This window comes from Podarcis filfolensis (assembly GCF_964270895.1).
Source record: "Podarcis filfolensis genome assembly, chromosome: 12".
NCBI classification, from domain to species: Eukaryota; Metazoa; Chordata; class Lepidosauria; order Squamata; family Lacertidae; genus Podarcis; species Podarcis filfolensis.
The window spans coordinates 55,076,242-55,098,225 of NC_139614.1; the positions used below are offsets into that span (position 1 = coordinate 55,076,242).

Genomic DNA, 21,984 nt, shown 5'->3' on the forward strand with positions numbered 1-21,984 from the left:
ATCTCAGAAGCTATTAAAGCAGGATGGGGTAGGGAGGAAGCTCTAATGGGGAAGAGTTGGTACAACTCAATAACCAAGATCATTTAGCTCCTCTTGATGGCTCCTGTGCATCTTTGTTAGGAGAGGATGTTGAAGAAGGCAATAAATTTGATAAAGGGTGGAGTGGCAGCATGGACCCAAAGGGAAGAAACCGGGCCAGTTTCCATTAAGCTTACAGAGAAGAATTGCAGATGAGGGCAACTAACTCCCCAATGTCCAAAAACCTTTCACAAAGAGGGAAGTCCAGAAAAGGACAAATGTCCATGCGCTCCAACTGCAGCAGATTCAGGCTGGGTCCCTGGAAAGGTTTTGGTAATGCAGGGAGTCCCCCAGAGGTACTGCAGAAGCTCCCTCCATGACTTCTTGTTTCTTCAAAGAACATACCAGATGGGTCTTCAAAAAATGGCTTAAGGGTCAGGCTATGCCCAAGATTCAACACATAGTTCTGAGTTGCAAACTCAACAGCCACAGGCTCAGAGCATGAAACACAGGAAGGAGGTTCGCCCTTTCCTCATGTGCTGTGGTCGCCATGAAAATCCACACACAGAGAAACTTTCTGTTTGGTATATGCACATCCTAGTCAACAGCAGCACTTTGGGGGTGGGGGATTGTTATGGTGACCATGGGGTGGGAGCAAATGGTCAAATCCACTGATTTCCTCCCCACAAGCAGGGTCATTTGTGTTTAGTCTTAACAAGGCACTAAAGTTTGCAGAATCCCACCACCATGAGGTTTCAGGAGGGGAGACGTTCAATATCCAACTCCAAAGATATGGACTATTTGCACCACACAGCCAGGAACAACAGCAAATATCCCCAGGAGCAGCCTTGACCCAAGAGGAGGAAATCCAGATGCACAAACCACACAAGATCAGTTAGACGGGGGGGGCATGGGGTCTAGAGGCTATGCCTCTCCTGTGAGCCCATTCCAGTGCTTAAAACAGGCTTCTTCAACCTCGGCCCGCCCGATGTTTTGAGACTACAATTCCCATCATCCCTGACCACTGGTCCTGCTAGCTAGGTATCATGGGAGTTGTAGTCCCAAAACATTTGGAGGGCTGAGGTTGAGGAAGCCTGGCTTAAAACCACACAGGAGAAAGCACACAATATCTAACTTCACCTGACAAGATTGATTTCTGCTGGGGTGTGGGTGGAGCAATGTTCTTCCTCCACCACTGGAGGAAGTACAGCTGGGAATCACAACTGGGGAGAGTGCAGATCCACTCAGGTCATGCTTGCAGGATTTCCATGGGCGTCTGGTTGGCCACTGTGAGAAAACGATGCTACAAGATAGGGCACTGGCCAGATCAAGCTGCTGGGCTTTGAACTGTTGCAACCTGAGCACTTATTCCAGCAAAGGGATATGGGGATCTGTTCACCAAGTGGGTGGGTATCTTTTGGAAAGCGTCCTGGATACCCAACACTAAGGGAAAGTTGCAATAATATATCAGCGCTTCCAGAAAACGCGGAGCACTATTCTGTAATGGTGTATTAACTGCTGTGCCAGGTCAGCATCGCTAACTGAAAGGATTCAAGATGTGCTCATTAATGTTGCATTATGCTGCATCTTTTAAGCGGACATCTCTGATGGCGTACGAAACTGGCAGGCAGGGCAAGTGTGCATGGCATAAATGGTACCCCGGGAAAGGGCAAGCCTGAAACGATTTAGGAATGACAATCTTGGGTACTTCTTGGGAGTTTATGTCATTGAGCTGGAAGTAAAGATGTTGCCTTGGCTTCCTTTCTTTGCGGAGCAACAAGGTTAAGAAATCAACACAGTCTAAAACCAAGACATCCAACCTAGCTTAAAAGGGTGGTGCTCATCATCAACTACCTGTTTCAACTCAAATGAGGCATAATCGACCTAAAAGCCCCCCCCCTTTTTTTTTGCATCTGTGAAGGCAAAAGCCCAGAGGTGTTTGTAGGGTAGTCAGTCAACTGCCCAGGACCTCAAGTCCGACCACAGACCCCACAGGCTTCCCCTATCCTAAACCAGATTCCTATTATACTTATACCTCAGGAGTTCAGGCAATGCTGTAAGGACAGTACTGTGTCCACTTCTGGGCACCCACAATTTAAGAAGGATGTTGACAAGCTGGAAGGTGTGCAGAGGAGGGCAACCAAGATGACCAAGGGTCTGGAAACCAAGCCTTATGAGGAACGGTTGAGAGAGTTGGGTATGCTAAGCCTGGATAAGGGGAGACTGAGAGGACATATGACAGGCATCTTCAAGTATCTAAAGCATGGGTAGGCAAACTAAGGCCCGGGGGCCGGATCCAGCCCAATCGCCTTCTAAATCCAGCCCACAGACGGTCTAGGAATCAGCATGTTTTTACATGAGTAGAATGTGTCCTTTTATTTAAAAAGCACCTCTGGGTTATTTGTGGGGCCTGCCTGGTGTTTTTACATGAGTAGAGTGTGTGCTTTTATTTAAAATGCATCACTGGGTTATTTGTGGGGCACAGGAATTCATTCATTTTTTCCCCCAACATATACCGTATTTTTCGCTCTATAACACGCATCTGACCATAACACGCATGTAGTTTTTAGAGGAGGAAAACAAGGAAAAAATATTCTAAACGAAACAGTGGATGTATGATTTTTATGGTTCATGCTGTGGCCACAGACATGTGATCTGACAGTGAGTTTGGGGTAGCCCAATGCAAAAATCCTGAGGATCCATGTGGATCCATGCTTTGTAACGTTTTTGCGCCATTGCGGCCCCATGAAACAGTGGGTGCGTGTGTGTTTTTTGGTGCAGGCTATAGCCATGGAAATGCTATGTGATCTGATGGTGAATTTGGGGTGACCCAGTGCAAAAATCCTGAGGATCCATGTGGATCCATGCTTTGTAACCACGTTTTAAGTGGGGAGGGAAGGAAAAGAACTCAAGGGACAAGGAGCACGCGTGGGGTGTGTGGAGAAGGAGCTTTTCTGCGAGCTGAGGGGGGGGGGGAGAGCACTGTTGCTTTAAAGGTATACTTAAGGTATTTGCCCTGTGCCTGGGTTTTTTTTCCATTTAACAGTTTGCAGTCTTTTCCTTCCGCTCCTTGTTTTGAGGCAGAATAGATTTGAGCAAGTGAGGAGGACTTGGATTGCAGGGGATTCGCCATTAGCTGTGTAAAAGCGCTCCTCCTTGCAGCCTGAATGATAAGCAGCCACCAGCAGCAATAGAATGGAGCACAAAAAAGCGGTAGGGGCACTAGGACCCAGACAATGCTCAAATCTATCCTGCCTGAAAATAAGCTGCTCCGTCCCCGCGGATCAGCTGAGACGCGGGGATTTGCGAAGTTTCCCCCTCTCCCTCATGCCCTCCCCAGCCTTTTTTTTTACTTCCTGGTTTTCACTGCGCTGGCTCAGAGCTCGAGGTTGGTTTTATTTTGCTGCTGGTTGCTTAAATTTTATCTTTCCTGCCATCCCTCTGCAGCCTCACTGCTCTGTTTAGAGAGCGCACGGACTTTTGCTAGCTCCGTCCCTCCTCCCGTGTAAGCGGCTGCTGCCGGCTTTGCTGCCATGACTCTCCTTCCCTCCCTCCTCCCCGGCTCCAGGTCGCTTTAAAGCAAGCAAAGCGAGAGCCTCGTAGAGTGTGTAAGCGGCTCCCGCTTTGCTTGACTGATGGCAGCCATGGCTCCGATCCGTGCATTCGCTCCATAACACGCACAGGCATTTTCCCTTACTTTCTAGGAGCAAAAAAGTGCGTGTTTTGGAGCGAAAATTACGGTAGTCCGGCTCCCCACAAGGTCTGAGGGACAGTGGACTGGCCCACAGCTGAAAAAGTTTGCTGACCCCTGATCTAAAGGGCTGTCACATGGAAGACAGAGCAAGCTTGGTTTCTTCTACTCTGGAGGCAAGGACCCAAATCAATGGATTCAAGTTACCAGAAAGGAGATTCCAACAATATGAGCTTCTCGAGAGTGGAATGGACTCTCTTGGGAGGTAGTGGACTCTCCCTCCTTGGAGCGCTTTAAGCAGAGGTTGGTTGGCCAATTGTAATGGATACCTTAGTTGAGATTCCTGTATTCCTGGGGGTCGGACTAGATGACCCTTGGGATCCCTTCCAACTCTACAATTCTATGAAATCAGGAAAGCAATAAATAATGCCTGGCACCATCTACTTGTTTAACCTCACGCCACGATTGAGCTGTATACTTTAAATAAAAAAACCTAATACAACCCTTCAGTTTGTCCCCTTTTTCCAGGTCTGTGCACTGCCCTCTTTTTTTGTCTTCCTTTCCTATATTTCAAACCCACCACTTACTGGATCCACTGTTTCTCTTCCCACATTCTTGCCCTTTCCAGGGTGTCCCTTATGTCTGAACTTCCACCCTCTTGCCCTTTGCATCAAGCCACTTCTCTCCTCAAAACAAAACACTTGATTCCTCTTGCAAAAGAGTTCTTGTCTCCATTGCTTCGCTTACCCTGTATTCATCAAATCTCCCTCACTCCCTTAGCTTCTCCACAAAGATCAGGGGCAGGGACGCTCCACTGCGATGCTAAGCAACTGTGAAGCTATTAGCATCACCTCATGCAAGCTACTGGGAATAGAAAGCTTAGCTATGATGAGATGCAAAGAGGTCCATGGAAAACCAAAGCCATCACTCGAAGGCATGATGGCTGGCACAGAGAGGGAACCCCTCTGCTCCGTGCAGTCTGGGTTATGGACTTTAACGCCTGCAAATATCAGGCACTTCAGGGAAGGCCGCATCCCTGAGCCAAGGCTGGCCAGGGAGTCCCCAAACCTGGCTAGCCGCCAGGAAGATGGGAAGGGGCCATGGTCTTCACAGTATGCCTCCACATTGGAATTTCTCCACTTTGCCTCAAAATATGTTAGACTATTGTTCAGCTGCCCGGAGGCAGCAAAAATGAAATGTCCAAGTTAGAACTATGGGGGATCTCTTTCCTTAAAGAACTCTGTGTGTTTGATATAGTGTATAAATATTATATACTCACTTCAGTATATAATAATAGACCTTAAGAGATTCTCAAGTATATTTTTCACTTTAAATGAGGTTAGTGTTAAAAGAAGAGTCTTTACTATAACCAAGATATAAAAATGCCTCTCCTCCCCCCCAAAAAAAATTATATTCTGTTTCCCTCTGGAGGCAATCAGCAGTTCAGGTGAAAATTTCCACGGCATCTTGCAAACTTGGGCAGCCCAAAATGGCATGCACTGAGGGGAAAAAACTGTCTATTGAAAACTCCTTATAGCCTTTTTGCTTGAAAAAGTAAATGAACTTATGATATCTGGGTCTGAAGATTAAAGAAAGTATTGGTTTCTAGAAAGTGGAATTTTGGGGTGTTAATCTTGGAGTGGATGTTTTGAACAATTTTCTATGTATAGCTGATAGAAGAAGAATCTGAAATTCTCTTATTTTCCTTTCCTTTTTCTTCTTTCCGATTCTTTCTTTCTTTCTTTCTTTCTTTCTTTCTTTCTTTCTCTCTCTCTCTCTCTCTCTCTCTCTCTTATTCCTTTCAGTTTGTGCTTTTATTTAGATTAGGGTTTTTTATCTTTGATAGAAAGATATTGGATACTAACCTGTTTATTTTTAAAAAATGCTAATAAAATCTATTCAAAACAAAAACAAAAATGTCATGTAACTTAATACAATTGGTGCACACCAATTCCATCTTCAAAACAGTGTTTCTAGTATCATAGTATAGAAGACTTAAAATGTGCTGAACTGTGGAAACTTGGGCTCCATTCTTCTTTAGTACAGAGCATGAAACCCTAAATTAATGCCACCAAAAAAGAATGTTTGCTGATCAATGCTAAAACCTACACACACATCAAGAGGGAGATAAGCGCCATGTCAGTTTGAGTTTGCCTTTTAAGGAACCCAATTAATTACCCACCTATTTCCCAGAATATTGGCACTGATCTACACAGCTAGTCCCACAAAGGACTAAGGGGGAGTTGCCAGAGATTCTAGTCTGTCAACAATGAAACAGAACATTTTGCCCAAGGAGACAGAGGTGAGAAGTTTACTGCTGATAAAAAAAGAATGTTTCAGACTCCTGGAAAAAGTGATGGTTCTTCCCACTCTATCTGTCTGCTCACTAATGCACTAGGAGATAAAATGGTTTAATGAAGTCTGTCTGAGTGCTGAGATTTCTTCTTGTTAATCAAGAGACGGAAAGGCATTCAAGGCCAAGCATTTTGTTTTGTTTCAACTTATTTCTAGATCTGAAGATTCCCAGACGCCCAATTAACAATTCTTTCTATATAAACTCCCAATTTCCTCTGTTTGACAAAAAGACAGGGAGGGAAGGATATTCCATTAGCATTTTATAAACTCAGTTTGCCAAAGCGAGTATCAGCTTAAGAGAATGTCTCCTTTGTTATTTTGGAAAGCATAAAGACTCTTTACCTTTTTATAAGACCAAACTATTAAGATCTTATAAAAAGGCAGGAAGCAGTTAAGACGGTAACATGCCAAGCTCATTATACTAGAAGCAGGACTTGCAATTTCCAGGTGGTAATTATCAGTTTTTCATTTATGGCAAGAAAAATGGAAAACTATCAAGTTATACTAAGTTAACCACCCGGCTGGGTCTTGAGCTGCTTTTTTTGCTGCTGATACACCCTCAAATGTCGCATTATTTTAGAACTTTCCTTGCTGAAAGCCATTTCATGGAAGGGACTGCAAGGATCATCTAGTCCAACCCCCTGTAGTGCAGAAATATGCAGCTGTCCCATAGAAGCATTGAACCCACAACCTTGGTGCTATCAGCACCACATTCTAGAGATGATGGCAGAGAATGAAACTCTTTCATAAGAACATAGGACCATTCCTGCTGGAGCAGATCAATGGTTTACCCAGGCCACCATCCAATTCCTCACAGCCGTCAACAAGCATCTCCTGGTACGGCTGGCAGAGTTCCTTGTCTGAAACCCTGCAGAGCTGCTGCATGCAGTGTAGACAGTACAGAATTAGATGGACCAACAGTCTGATGAAGTATGGAGACAGGTTCCTATATCCACATTGTGGTGGTGGGACACTAGGGGGAGCCAGAGAGATGCTCAGCAATGCTCCCGCCTCTTTCTCCTTGACTGTGTTCTGCTGCTCTCTCACAGGCCTGGTACCCGTAAGCTCAGCGGCAGAGCATGTGTCTTGCATGCAGAACCTGTACCAGGTTCAATCTCCAGGCATCTCCAGGAAGGGCTGGGAGAAGCCCCCACCTTGTAGAGCCACTGTCCGTCAGAGTGCAGACGATGCCAACCTAGATGGTCTACTCGTCTACCTCAGTATATGACGGCACACCACGTTCCTTAGTTGCTTCCAGAAAGCCCACAAACTGTCCAGAGGCAGAGTAAGGTGTAGATCATCAATAAAAAAACGCACGTGTAAGTGAAGTTAGCTCTTTATTCAAAGAAAACAACAGAGTTCAAGTCTAGTGATCTCAGCAACTATTTCCAGGAGGTCTTGCCCCAGTGCAGCAGTTACAAAGACTGAAGGTCCCCGCCTTCCCACAGTTGCTTAAGTCCCCTCCTCTCTGGGGTTTGTTCTAAACAATCGGAGACTGTGTCTGCATGCAACCCATCTCTCCTCTGCTCTTTTCATTTCTCAGCATGTTCTGGAGACCAGGGGGGAGGGAAGCTGACCGCAGCAGGAGGGGGAGATTCCCTGAACTCTTCAGCAGTTGGCCTCATCTCTGTCACACACACACACACACACACACACACACACACACTCCTCTCCAGCCTCTGCTTCTGTCTCTGATTCCGGACTGCTCTCTGCCACAGACTCTTCCTGCTCACTGAACCCTGTTGCCTCTTCGGTTTCCAACATCTCCTTCTCCCCTGTCTGCTCCCTCTTCTCCTTCTGACCACTCATTGTCGTCTCACCACCAACACCCTGCTTCTGAGCCTTCTTCCCTTGGGGGTTCATCATCTGGTTCCTTCCACCACTCATTGAATCCAGCCAGTCCATGAAATAAACAGAGCAAAAGGACAGTAGCGCTCTCCTCCCAATGGTGTTCCCGCTCCCCCCCAAAAACCCGGTGCACTGTGGCCCGCTTTCTTGCATATGAAGGCTCCATTGAGCTATCACAGGTAATACCTGCTGATGGACCTACCCTTCCAGCAGGGCAAACTGAGAATGAAGACCCTCAGAGAGCAGAGAGCAGTCTTTTCTAAGCGTTTGACAGCAGCTATCCAAAAGAGGGAGATGCTTCCCCCTCTAGTCTATCAGCAGCACCTTGGAGAGAATTAGGGACTTGTTGACAGGCCTGCCAGCCGGCACAATGACAGCCAAATAGGAGTACAAAGAGCACCATTAGCAAATGCCTCAAATGCAAGTGGATGCACTCACCTCTCAAGGAGACAGAGACGGAGGCAGGCTGGCTGGCTGGCCGAAAACCTTATTCCACCTTGACAGCCCTCCAGCACTAAAGAGCTTCTGCTGCACAATGCAGGTACTTGTATAGCAACAAAACAAAGGGCTCCCAGAGATTAAGGGGTGCTCAATAAAAGAGGCCAGCTTTGCAAGGTTTGCTTGTTTGCAGAAGGCCTATCAACAAGCAGAAACCTTGTGTCTCTGCAGGAAAGTCCTCCATCTATGGAATTAAGACATGCTTGGATGAAGCCATACCCACAACTGAAAGAGCTTCATTGCAGAAAAAGACTTTAAGAAATAAAAAGCATATGGGGGGGGGGGTTAGGGGTTGGAAAGTTGTTTATCAGCAGCTGTTCACCATGCCTATCATTCACCATGCTTCTTCTGTAATGTTTGTAAGCAAAACTAAGTGGGGAAATTATCTGATTATCATTCCAGCTCAGTATTATTTGCTTCTGCCTTTCGGATCAGCAACAGGGAGGAAGGAGAATTTAAGATGGCCCTTTGAGAGTCCCAAGTCCTATGGGTCTTAAGTTTGCCATGTGCTTTACTTTAACATATGTGTACACACACACACACACACACAAATGGGATGCGGGTGGCGCTGTGATTTAAACCACAGAGCCTAGGACTTGCCAATCAGAAGGTCGGCGGTTCTAATCCCCATGACGGGGTGCGCTCCCGTTGCTCAGTCCCTGCTCCTGGCAACCTAGCAGTTTGAAAGCACACCAAAAAGTGCAAGTAGATAAATAGGTACCACTCTGGCGGGAAGGTAAACGGCGTTTCCGTGCACTGCTCTGGTTCGCCAGAAGCGGCTTAGTCATGCTGGCCACATGACCCAGAAGCTGTACGCCGGCTCCCTCGGCCAATAAAGCGAGATGAGTGCCGCAGCCCCAGAGTCGGTCAGGACTGGACCTAATGGTCAGGGGTGCCTTTACCTTTACCTTTACCCACACACACAAAATTTACAAATGGGGCAGACTGTAATTGCATGTTTCAATTCCGCAGCAGTGCAGAACACGGTGTCAGGTGCAGATTTCATCATCGTGAGAATGTCAGCTTACAACTTATGTTCAAGGAGGTTTCTATCCCTTTTTATGATTGAACAAAGCATGTGGGGTAACACTTGCTGAAGTCTAGGAAGCCCCAGAGGTTAGGGCTGTAGCTCAGGGGTAGAGCATCTACCTTGCAGGTTCAATCCTCAACAGCATCTCCAGGCAGGTTTGGGAAACCCTGGAGAGCCACTGCCAGTCGGTGTAAACAATACTGAGCTAGGTTGGCCTAATTCAGTAAAATTAGCTTCCCATGGTCCTAAGTGCCTTTAACTTTGAGCTACTTTGGATGCAAACCTATATAAGATCTACAGGGTTTGAGGACAGCCTTTAGGTCCGTTGGTTGGTTGGTTGGTTTTTGTTTGTTTATGGACCAAACTCTGTCAAAATGAATTCCAGGGCAGTGCGCAAGGGGCACGAATAAAAGCATTCATGCCAGCTATGAACACAATCAAACAGTAAAGCAAGGCTTGGCTAATCTGTGACCAGTCAAATGTTGCTGGACCAGAAAAACTCCCATTAGCTGCAGCCAGCACTGCCAATGGTCAGGGACGATGGGAGCTGTAGTTCAACATCATCAATATTCATAATGACTGAGCAAAACAAGGCAGTAACAGAACTTCAAAATATAAGACAAACAAAATAGACATTTAAAATGCCAGGGAAGCTAAAACAGTTTAAAACTGGTGCTGAGAAGCCTGTAGTGTGTGTGTGTGTGTGTGTGTGTGTTGTTTATTATTATTATTGTTGCTAAAAATTTATATACCGCCCTTCATCAAAAGATCTCAAGGGCGGTTCACAGAATAAAATACAAGATAAGCAAATAGTTAAAACAAAACAGCAAAACAATAACCCCACCTTCCCACAGACACATTTAAAAGGCTGCAGAATATTAATCAGAAGGAGGCCTGCTTGAAGAGGACAGGCAACCCTCTCCGAGGGTAGGTCCTTATGCTGTCCCTATGACTATAAATCAGGATTTTGCAAGTTAGCTCAGTTTGCATTTTTATGCCTGCCACAATTTACTATTCTTGCTGGGGAAAATTTATTTATTTATTTAAGTGCAGAGCGCACACCGCCCCGGTGAAAACTTGGCAGACTTTTTCTGAGCACGTGAAACTCTTCAAAACCAGGAGTTTTCACCACATCCAAGGACAGACCAGGATCCCCACACAATACACCCCCCTCCCCCAACAAGGGCTTATTGTTAAAAGAAATATGTTTTCTCCCTTTAATGCAGCTGTAATTTTAAGCCCATAGGGAGAAGCTTTTGACGGAGCTACAGCTGGAAATGCTATTGTTTCCTCGTGCCACCAAGGCTCAGAACCATTTCCTCTGTTCCAGATGCCTGGGAAGGCACCCCCTTCCGCTTCCCACTAGGGCTTTTATTAATGAACCTGAAATACTTTGACTCAGTCTTTTCAAAGTGCTCCACCCCTAGAGCCAGGCTTCCTCTTTTTTTTTATAAGATATTTATTAAAGTTTTAAAAGTTTATATAAAATAGAAAAAACAAAAAACAGAAACAGCAAAAGTACATACAAAACACATGCAACAACAAGTATAATTTCAATCCCTTATATTCATAAAACTTACTTTCCCGACCTCCTCATACCTCCCCTTTCTGTATTCCAATCTCTAATTAATTCAATTCAGCAAATCCTTCCCCTAATTTCTATATAATTTTTGACCTTTCTTTTCTTGATTACATAATCATTACAGCTTAAAACCACTTAATTTCTGAATCAACATCGTTCTAACATTCAATAATTTTACAATGTTTCTTAAGATAGTCCTTAAATTTCTTCCAATCTTTTTCCACCGTCTCTTTTCCCTGGTCTCGGATTCTGCCGGTCATTTCTGCCAGTCCCATATAATCTATAACCTTCATCTGCCATTCTTCCACGGTGGGTAGATCTTCTGTCTTCCAATACTTTGCGATGAGTATTCTTGCTGCTGTTGTAGCATACATAAAAAATGTTCTGTCCTTCTTTGACACCAATTGGCCGACCATGCCCAGGAGAAAGGCCTCTGGTTTCTTCAGGAAGGTATATTTAAATACCTTTTTCATGAGCCAGGCTTCCTCAACCTGGCGGCCTCGGGATGCTACAGCTCCAATCAACCCCAGTCAACACGAAATGGAAACGATACGATACGATATCTTTATTGTCACTGTCCCATACAGAACAATGAAATTGAAAAATGTACATAAGAAATTCAAAACCCCCTAAAAACTCTGAAACCCCATTTTAAAATACAATATACTATAGAGACTCCTTCTACTGCATTTAGAACCAGAATTGCATTGGGGTAGAAACTGTTTCTCAGGCGGCTAGTCCTAGTCCTTATAACCCTGTACCTTCTTCCAGAAGGCAGAAGCTGAAAGAGATAATTTCTGGGGTGCGCACTATCCTGCGCTATCTCTGCAGCTTTCTTATGGCACCTGACAGCATGGATTCGATCCAAGGTGGGAAGAGTGCACCTAATTATTCCCTCCGCAGTCTTTACAACCCTGGACAACATTGTTTTTTCCATAGCCGTGCAGCTCCCAAACCACACACACAGACCATAAGTTAATACACTCTCCACAGTGCAATGGTACGAGGACGAGGTTGGCAAAGGCAAACCAACCCCAGCACAAATCTTGTGTGTCAAGAGACAAGTCCCCCTTCGCTGCAGGAAACCTGCCCATGTTGTTTCCAGAACACACATGTGGCTGTTTAGGTAGCTGTCACAAGCAGATTTTAAAATTATTTCTACAATGTGGTTTTGAATATTGTGCGTTTCCAAGGAAGTCAGCACACACAAAAATTTTTGAGATAAATGAGGCTTTCAAAAAGCACTCTCATCAAGATGCAATATGAAGTTCCTGACGGGCACTAGACAACAAAGCAAACCTGTCCGAGCTAAAAGGGGGTATGTCCATTTCACATTTTAGGTTTTGTGAAACAACCAGCAAAATGTTTTCGTGAACGTGCCAGTTTGCAAGCAGTACAGCCTGGAAATTGCTTCTAGAAATGGCATGCTATAGCACCTAGAAATCTGATGTTTTTACACAGCCCTGTGTGAAGCTGGCATGTTTCTCACCCCCATCCAATAAAGCTAGCACAGAAGAATTGGAAAAAGAAAAGCCCTGAGTTCAGGGTTTTGTTTGACACCTAAACAAAAGCCATGAAAGGAGAAAAAGCTGAATGGAGATGAACTTTTAACTTACTTGACTCTTGGTATATAAAAAAAAAAATTAGCTGGCTGTGTCACCCCTAAAGCCTCACGTTGTCAGCTAGCCATTCACATGGACACAGTGCCAGCTGTTTAGAGCCTATGTAAATCCCACACCCACCCAAAAGAGTTCAGAAAGAATGAGCACTTTTGTCCTTCCTCTACATTCCCGAGCCAGAGTAACCCCACCTCAACCACCATTTTGAACACTCTAGATAAGGGGATTCTGCTATAAAAGTGGCTTATCTGGAGGTCCCCAAGCAAGCAGTCCTTAACGTCCTCTTAAGTTTCTTCTTCCACTACTACCTCCTATCAAGGCAAAAGCACTCAAGTCTTTCTTTGGATGGCTGTATAGATATTCCAGTAATTATTTCACTGCACCAAGAACCAGCTGCTAAGTTTGCATTCTGCAGATCAATGCAACCTTCCCAAAACATGAAGAAACTTGATAAAAGAGGGCTTAATGCTTTGGTGTTGGATGGTGTCTTCCCTTGTTTTTCTTTTCACTTTCTGATAAGGATATTCTCTAGAGAAGAGAAACTAACGGGGATTTTCCTCTCTTTTTACAGAAACAAAACAACACACGCACACACACACACAAACCCTTGATGTTAATAAAGCACTTTCATTCTGTTCCGTAGATAGCCTGCTAAGCCACGAACCGAAAAGGGGTGGCCAGCAGCTGTTCCCATCAGCTGCTTTCCTTTAATAGTACAGGCATCAAAAAGGAAAGCAGCTTCCATTGAACTAAAAGCAAAGCCAGGGAATAGCGTATTAGCCAAAAGCCATTTCCGTAATGGGACTACAGTTTTTATCATCAATCAGAGGGACCCAGATTAAACTTCTGCCTCCTCTCATTCCACCCTCCCTGGATGTGGCTGGAATAGAAAAACAGCAGCAGACTCCATATTTTAGGAGTATCCAGGAAAGCGGCCCCACCCAACAAGATTTCAGGGGCTTTTGGCATGGTGGTGTGAACACACACACACACACACACACACACACACACACACGGTGCTCCCTTTCAATTCAGCATGGTCAACTAGGACAGCTGCGCTAAGCAGATGGAGGGGGTTCACATGGGCCCTCCTCTGTTTTCAAAAGGGATTATTTGCAAGGAGCAAAAGCTCTGATCCACTCCTTTGCATGTGAAATAAAACAGGGCAATCTCATCACAAGGTGCACGGGCGTACCTGCCACTCATGCTGCTACCCTGGCAGCTTTCGACTGCCAGGAATCAGAGTTGGAAGTTATTTCTTAACACACAAGTTATGGATAGCTCGGTCGGTGCAGCAGGAAACTCTTAGTCCCAGGGCTGTGGATTCAAGCCCCATATTGGGCAAAAGATTCCTACATTGCAGGGGGTTGGACTAGATGACCCTATGAACTCCTTCCCCCAGAGGTGTATCTGAGACCTGCATTATACAGTTTTCATTATACAGTGGTACCACAGGTTACATACGCTTCAGGTTACAGACTCCGCTAACCCAGAAATAGTGCTTCAGGTTAAGAACTTTGATTCAGGATGAGAACAGAAATTGTGCTCCGGCGTCAGGAGAATCTGCCTTAAAGCATCCTGGATTACTTAAAACTAAAAAGCTAAAACCAACCTATCTAAGCTTCCCTTTTAAGCTGCAAAGGGATGCGCTTTGCAAAGGATAATATCTAATACAGTGGTACCTCAGGTTACATACGCTTCAGGTTACATATGCTTCAGGTTACGGACTCCACTAACCCAGAAATATTACCTCGGGTTAAGAACTTTGTTTTTTTTTTTAATAATATTTATTAAAATTTTAAAGGTTACAAAAAGAAAAAAGAGAAAACACCAAATTAAACAAAAGCAGTACAATACATCACAATAAGAAAAAAGAAAAAAAAATGAAAAAGAAAAAAAAAGAAAAATAGAAACAATTAAAAAACACAACGAACCTTCCCATAACTTATCTTTCATTTGCTTGTTTCCTTGACCTCCTCACGCCTCCCTTTTTTGTATTCTAGTTCAGTTAGCTATTTCAGCAAATCCTTTCCCTCTTTCCCAATTTTTGTCCTGTAATTTATCTTAATATAATATAACTTAACTTTCCCTCCTTTCACCAATTAACAGTCTGTTTTTTCCTAAACCTTTATAACCTTTCTGCTAAAACCACATAGCTTCATTCCAGTAACCCAGAAATAGTACCTCGGGTTAAGAACTTTGCTTCAGGAAGAGAGCAGAAATCGTGCTCCTGCGGCACAGCAGCAGCTGGAGGCCCCATTAGCTAAAGTGGTGCTTCAGGTTAAGAGCAGTTTCAGGTTAAGAACGGACCTCCGGAACAAATTAAGTACTTAACCCGAGGTACCACTGTATACTGAAGATGTACCTATTTACCCCAGCCTTTGACACATATTCTAAGCGCCCAGCCTGTTCTTGTGACTGCAGTTTGCTTTAAACTGTTTTTAATGCTGTACTTCACACTGTTGCAAACCACCCTAGAATATTAAGGTGAAGGGCAGGTCATTAGCTAAATGAAACCTCCATGTCCAGAGGCAGCACACCTCTGAAGACCAGTTCCTCAAGGGCAGACAGTGGGGAAGAGCAGTTGCCTACTTCATCTGGCCTGTGAGCTGGTCACTGTGGGGAGCAGGAGGCTGCACTTGACAGAAGGCTCCTGCCCTGTTCTTTTGTATATGTTTTTAGGATCCACCTTACTTCTACAACTGCAAGTTGTTTTAAACAAAACAAAAAAATTTTTTTCCTTCCAGTAGCACCTTAAAGACCAACTAAGTTAGTTCTTGGTATGAGCTTTCGTGTGCATGCACACTTCTTCAGATACACTGAAACAGAAGTTGCCAGATCCTTCTATATAGTGAGAAGGTGGGGAGGGGTATTACTCAGAAGGGTGGTGGGAATGGGTGGTTGGCAGATAGCTGTGATGAGCCTGTTGACGACTCTTAACGACTGCAATAGGTCTTACAGGAAAAAGCAAGGGGTGAGAAGGTGAAAAATGGCTTTGTCATGTATAATGAGATAAGAATCCAATGTCTTTGTTCAGACCAGGTCTCTCCATGGTTTTAAGTTTGGTAATGAGTTGCAATTCAGCAGCTTCTCTTTCCAGTCTATTTCTGAAATTCCTTTGTAGTAATACAGCTACTTTGAGATCTTGTATAGAATGTCCTGGGAGATTGAAGTGTTCTCCTACTGGTTTCTCTGTCTTGTGATTCTTGATGTCCGATTTATGTCCGTTTATTCTTTGGCGTAAGGTTTGGCCTGTTTGTTTTAAACAGTTTTTGATCTTGTGTTTTAATGCTGTAACCCCCCATGGGACCTTGGGTGGGGTGGAGGGCAGGTAATAATAATAATTAATAAGAATGATGATGATGCAGTTTGATAGTTATAACAGCTTTCCTTTTCATCCATCCAAATCACGGATCCCTGACATGGTGCGAAAAAACTAAAATGGGCTTCACCCACTCACAGAGGTCTCGTATGAGCCCCCAGAAAGAAGAAGAATATCATTTATGACGGCCATAGGCCCATACAGGTAAAAACAACACATAAATAACAGCTTGTGCCGTAAGGAGAAAAAAAAGCAATCGCTAAAAGCCCCCAGAAACTTTTGCGCAGGCCAAGGAGATATAATGCAAAGAGTTGTGATTCTTGCTTTTTTCTGCGTATGTTCTGTTTTAATTCCTTCTTTAGTTAGCAAAGGGGTGGAGGAATGAGGAGGCTCCAAATAGTCACACAATCTTGATTCCTAAGAGAGGATCCTGGGAGGATTTTCAATGAGCTAAATCCTAGATCTGGGCAGGGTCATAAGGCAGGGAGCCCTCCCTTCTCTCAAAGGGGCCGTAGACGTCAAGTGTGCAGGTGAGCATCGCTCCTCTTGCAGCGAAGGCTCTCGCCAGCATGTTGCTTTGGCGTCGCCCCGCTCATTCAAGAGACAGCAATCCTTAAAAGGAGGATTGCTCTGTGTGTTATGGCTACTTACCAATTATATCCACTATGTTCTGATTCAGAAATAGGCCAGTTTCACTGAAATATCCGGGGGGGGGGCGTGTTACATGGGGCTGCTCTTTGCTCTGATTGAGAGGGGGTACAAAATGTCTTAATAACCACTGGACATTCACACAGGGGCAGATCTACTATGAAACTAATTAAGTTTAAACTTCAAGGCCTCTGATCCTGGAGGGGCTCCACAAGCCACATCTAGCAGACCCAGTTTGAGTCTCACAACAAAAAATGGATTTGTTGTTGTATGTATATATTTCAACAATACCAAATACATTTTAAAAATTAAAAAATTGTCCAGTAGCACCTTAGAGACCAACTAAGTTTGTTCTGGGTATAAGCTTTCGTTGGTCTCTTAAGGTGCTACTGGACAATTTTTTAATTTTTATTTATTTATTTCGACTACGTCAGACCAACACGGCTACCTACCTGAATTAACAATACCGAAGTTTGACAGTCAGTAGCACAGGTGTTGTAAAGGAGCTGTGTTGCGGTAAATTGGCTGTTCTGCTGTGGCTAATGTAACCCCCCCCCCCTTTTAAAAGAGGTCAAGATCCTAGAGGAATAACAGTGAGTTCATGAAAGTACTTAAGTGGATACCAAAAACACAAACTCACATAAAATTTGTGGTGATCTGTCATGGAACAACCCCACTGAAGCAGTTAACTTCTCTCTGAAAGCCTTATTGCAGCTGCTAACCACAGGGCCCCACAATGCAACGAAACTTCTGCTTACAATTCCCCCCAATGCTGTTTCCTTATGCTACTCTCTGCAGGTATAATGATGCATCATCACAGTCAGGACAACATATTCCAGCTATGCGCACAAAAATGAGTCATCTGGGGAGTTGCACTTAGAAATCAAGTTTCTAGTCCCTCAGGCTTCAAAGCACCTGGGCCAACACTTGGTGAGATTTCAGGCAACAGCAGGGTTGGCTGAGTACAGTTTCCAGTAAAGTCAAGGGCTTCAGCAACTTACAGAATAATCACAGGCAATTCTGCATAACAAGCCATTTGTTGTACCTTCTGGGGTGGGGTGAATAACATGTTGTGGGATTCTGCACAGCAGATATTGCAGTGAATGGATTTGGTTAAACAGCAGCAACTACATACGCAGCATTTTATAGAACAGCTGAAGCGAAAGGAAAGGAAATAAGGCTTTTACATCAGACTCTCCTCTTAGATGGAGGTGTTAAGTGTCTCTGCCCTGTGATCTGCAAGAGAACCCAGTTCTACCAAGAGGTTTTCTCCTAATTAGATTCCATGTGGACTCGCTCAGCAACATTTTCATTTCCGGCAAGCAGTGCCTGTAAGAGGCATCATTAACAGATGTGCTGTGCCCTATCTGGCTCTTCTGCCTTGCTTCGAACATATGTGGCACAGATGTCCCTCCTATCTATATTGCACCAAGGTGACAAAACTATTAACTGCGCAAGTAAATTTCTACACCAAGGACCAAAGCAAGCAAACTGCTTAACACAAACATGGATATGCTTCCGATATTGCTCAGGAGGCCCTTAGGAAGAACAGATCCAAAGCGACAGAAAGCCCCAAAGACAACTCAAGGCAAACGAACCCTGAAAGGGTGAGGTAGCGGCATATTTCATTGGCAAAGATTCCCCCAAGGGACTCCTACACACGCCAAGTCAGCACTTGAAATGCTGTAGCAAAATGACCTCATCTTTGTCTACTCCTGCGATGGCCAGATGAGCCCCAAAATGCTACACTGCTAAGTCTCCAGCTCCAGTACTCTCTGGTCTTTGCCTACTGAAATTTGAATGGTTCTGCACCAATTGCACGTACAATCCAGCTACCTATAAGGCAAGTAAAACATTTCTTCTAGCAGGGAGCTTTGATTAGTGGGCCAGGTTCAAGGGTCTTGCATTAATTTACAAGGCCTTAAAATGGGTCCAGAATATATTAGGGACCCCCTTGTTCCCAGCTTGATCAGTGAGATATTTGGTGACCCCCTCATGGCCCAGATACACAGCCTGTAGTCACTAGAAGCCATGCAGTCAGTGTGATGAACATCCCTCCCAACTGAGATTAGACAGGCCCCCTCCTTGCCAAACTTCAGACCCATGACTAAGACTTCCTTGTTCCAGCAGGAAATTTATGGTGTATTTTTACTGTTTCGTTACCCCATTTTGCTGTGGGTTGCTCTGTCTGTACACCTCTCAGAAATGGGAATAATTAAGAAGTATATAAATGTGTTGGCTAACAAACAAACAAACAACTTCTGCAAAACAGAGGCGCAAGATGGGCTAGCAACTTTCGGGTGCTGGAACAGCCTGCAGATACTGAAATAGGCAATGCAGTGCCTATAACGAAAAGCAGCTCTTACCTTAAGCAGATAATCCCTTAGTGTGTCCTGGATCTCACAAACCGCTTATCTGCAAAATAAAATATTTAAAAGAAACAGTTGCAGAGTTTCCAATAATTTGCTCTTGTTTCAGAATACACATAACCCTGCTAATTTGTTTGTCAGAGGAGCATAACCAACCTAAAGTGCCTTCCTTTATCATCCGTGTCACTGCATTGTCTAGGATTGTCTTGGCCACGTAGCCTCCCCTCTCGAGAGAGACAAGAGAGTCATTAGGATACTAATCCAGATCTATGCGGCTTCTTGCGCACCATTCAATATAAACTTCAATTAAGGTAACAGCCTAGATAGTATCCCATTAAGGAAGGCCGAAGCAATGAAACGCTCCAGACTTTGCAACAGCGTGGAGCTGTTCATCGCACAGAAGTGAAACCCGGCTAGAGTGAGCGCACACCCATTTAATTACTTGCACAATTATTTCTAATCAAGTAAACAATGATGTAATCAGAGAGAAGGTTTAGCACTTCGCACAGCAGTCAGATGTCTCTAACTCAACTACGCAACAGGTAAAACCACGCTTAAGCAGACTAAAAGAAAGTTCGAATTTAGCAACTTTGAAGACCCACCCGCTAGTGGGAACTGTGCTTCCCAATGCAAAGTCATATGGATGGGATGGCCAAGGGTTCAACAGAAGCAGCTCTAGACCCACTTAACCCAAGTTGTGCCTGGATAACTCAGCTATGAGTGGCCACTACCTCCAGTCAACACTCAGGAGGAATGAAATAAATGGATTGTTTTGGGGTTTTATTTTGATTATGTATTTTGTGTTTTTATATTGTGATTTTATCTTGCGAACCACCTTGAGATCCGCAGGTATAGGGTGGTATACAAATCTAATGAACAAACAAACAAATGTTCTGCCAATCTTGCTATCTACATGGGCTCCACGGATGGTAACACCAGACACAGCCCCACCCAACACATCCTGCCACCTCCATCCGCATTTACTTAACGCCAAGTGGAGGTGCAGCACAAAGCCCTGCCCACGCTACATGTCGGCAGACATGCAGAAGCAACGGCCAAGGCTAGAATGCGCTCCCATCACAAGCAGAATGTTTTTCAGCAAGTGCCCAGCGTTGCGACACTGAGGGCGGGTCACAGAAGCAATTAAATGTTAATCAAGCACATTGAAGGTTGTAAGTGAAGCCATGCTCGGGGCAAATGCCAGTATTAGAAATCCACCAGGTGTCGTGAGTGTTTTGTGACTGGCGAAACTGACCACTGATCCAATTGTGACCAGGTGGAGATCTCTGGATGCAAGGCTGGCAACTAACATCTCCACCTGGCTGGTCCCTCCAGCTTTCTTAAGCAGGTCAGCAGAAGAGCTAATTTATTGCATTTATCTCCCACCTTTATAGCCAAGGAGTCCATGGTTCACCCCCCACCTCATCTAATCCGTACAACAACCCTGTGAGATAGGTGAAGAGGCTGCGAATGACTCCAAGGTGACCTAGTGAACTTCAGGACTGAGTGGGGAATTGAACCCTGATCTCCCAGGTCCTTGTCTGACACTCTAACCACTTGACCACACTTCCCTCCTAGAGTCCTTCTGGTATGGGGCAGCACTATAAATTAAGTAAGTTAAATAAATATGAAGAAAGCCTAATGTAACTTAGAGAAGGATCTGAAATATTTTCCTTGAAACTTGCATTTGTTTTATACTGGTTTGTTTTATTGAATATTTAATGTGTTGCTAACTGCTCTCAGGTTTTTCCTTTAAAATATAAAGCAGTATAGAAATGAAATTAATAACAATAATAAATTCCATTGGGGGGGTAAATGGCACCTAGACATTCCGTTGTGGCCACCATAACTTAGGTTTAAGGTAGCATTTGGTGAATAGCTTATATATATGAGTTTCGAACACTCGAAGATACTAGCTGAAAAACTGGTTGCAGAACATAGCATTGGCAGCATCTGGTGGCTTTGAAGCATCCTGCTCTATCCTCTCCGAACCCTTGCGCACTGATGGGCGCAAACCACTCCATGGGCACGCTGTCAGCCAGCACTGGCCACCAGACAGGCCCAGTTGATCCCCACACCCAATATTCTCTCTGTGCTGACTTTCACATGCATATACACTTTGGCAGCCCTTACCGATTTTCATTATCGATAAACCCCAGGGATCCCAGGACTGATGTCTGAAAACCACCAGCTCAGAAATTAAGAGCAGCACTAAGCAGAGCTTCTGGAGGGTACAGCTCCCCCAAAGCTATGGCTCTCTCCCTCAGCCCAAGCACCCCACTGTTCTTCATTGCACTTTGCAGGAAAATGCTAGTTACGATTCACGTAATGTGCATTTTTAATCCCAATCACAAAATTCAGCTGCCGGGGGGGGGGGTAAAATTTGGATTTTTCTTGGCAGGGAGTCAACAAACATATTTTTTTGCACAGGACAAATGTGCTGGTGTGATTTCTACTGTGTAGTTGATTCCTTCCAACTCGTCATTCTTCTATCTCTGTCTGTCTGTCTCTTTCTCTCTCTTTCTCGCGCGCACACACACAGCTCTCATGATAGGAAATTTCCTAACATGCTTGCTCTACATTCAGCAGCTTAAGCAAAGTTTAAAAAAAGAGACAGAGAAGGCAGAGGGCAGAGCAGGGACGGCACACTCTCGATGAGAGAGGAGCAGGGAACCACTGAGACTTGGCCTTCCACTTCGACATCACAGCTCATCTGCTTCTGTCAACAGAGATCAGAAGACACAACCTATATTCTGCATGGCTCAGTGGAACTGGTGCTACTTCACCTTGGCCAAATCATTCCCAATATTGAGCAAGGAGAGCAGAAAAGGGCAGAGACCTTCACAGGTATGCAGGAAAATCAAGGTTAGTTGAAGTGAACCTTTGTTTGCTTCCCCCCCCAAACATATACCGTATTTTTCGCTCTATAAGACGCACCAGACCGCAAGACGCACCTAGTTTTTGGAGGAGAAAAACAAGAAGAAAAAAAAATTCTGAATCTCAG

General features: G+C 44.5%; 2 protein-coding genes across 25 annotated transcripts in view; both read right to left on the bottom strand.

Moving 5' to 3' along the window:
* Positions 1 to 21,984, bottom strand: part of LOC310745908 (uncharacterized protein) — a 216,616-nt gene that overhangs the window by 161,242 nt on the left and 33,390 nt on the right. For all 24 annotated transcript variants that reach the window (XM_083579072.1, XM_083579061.1, XM_083579079.1 and 21 more), the window contains exon 2: positions 18,978 to 19,026. The gene's annotated coding sequence lies outside the window, so the exon portion shown is untranslated. The remainder of the gene's footprint in view (positions 1 to 18,977; positions 19,027 to 21,984) is intronic.
* The window catches only part of LOC310746067 (polypeptide N-acetylgalactosaminyltransferase 4-like), a 112,143-nt gene continuing 98,045 nt past the window's right edge, over positions 7,887 to 21,984 (bottom strand). Inside the window, exon 2 of the mRNA XM_083579762.1 lies at positions 7,887 to 7,906. The gene's annotated coding sequence lies outside the window, so the exon portion shown is untranslated. The remainder of the gene's footprint in view (positions 7,907 to 21,984) is intronic.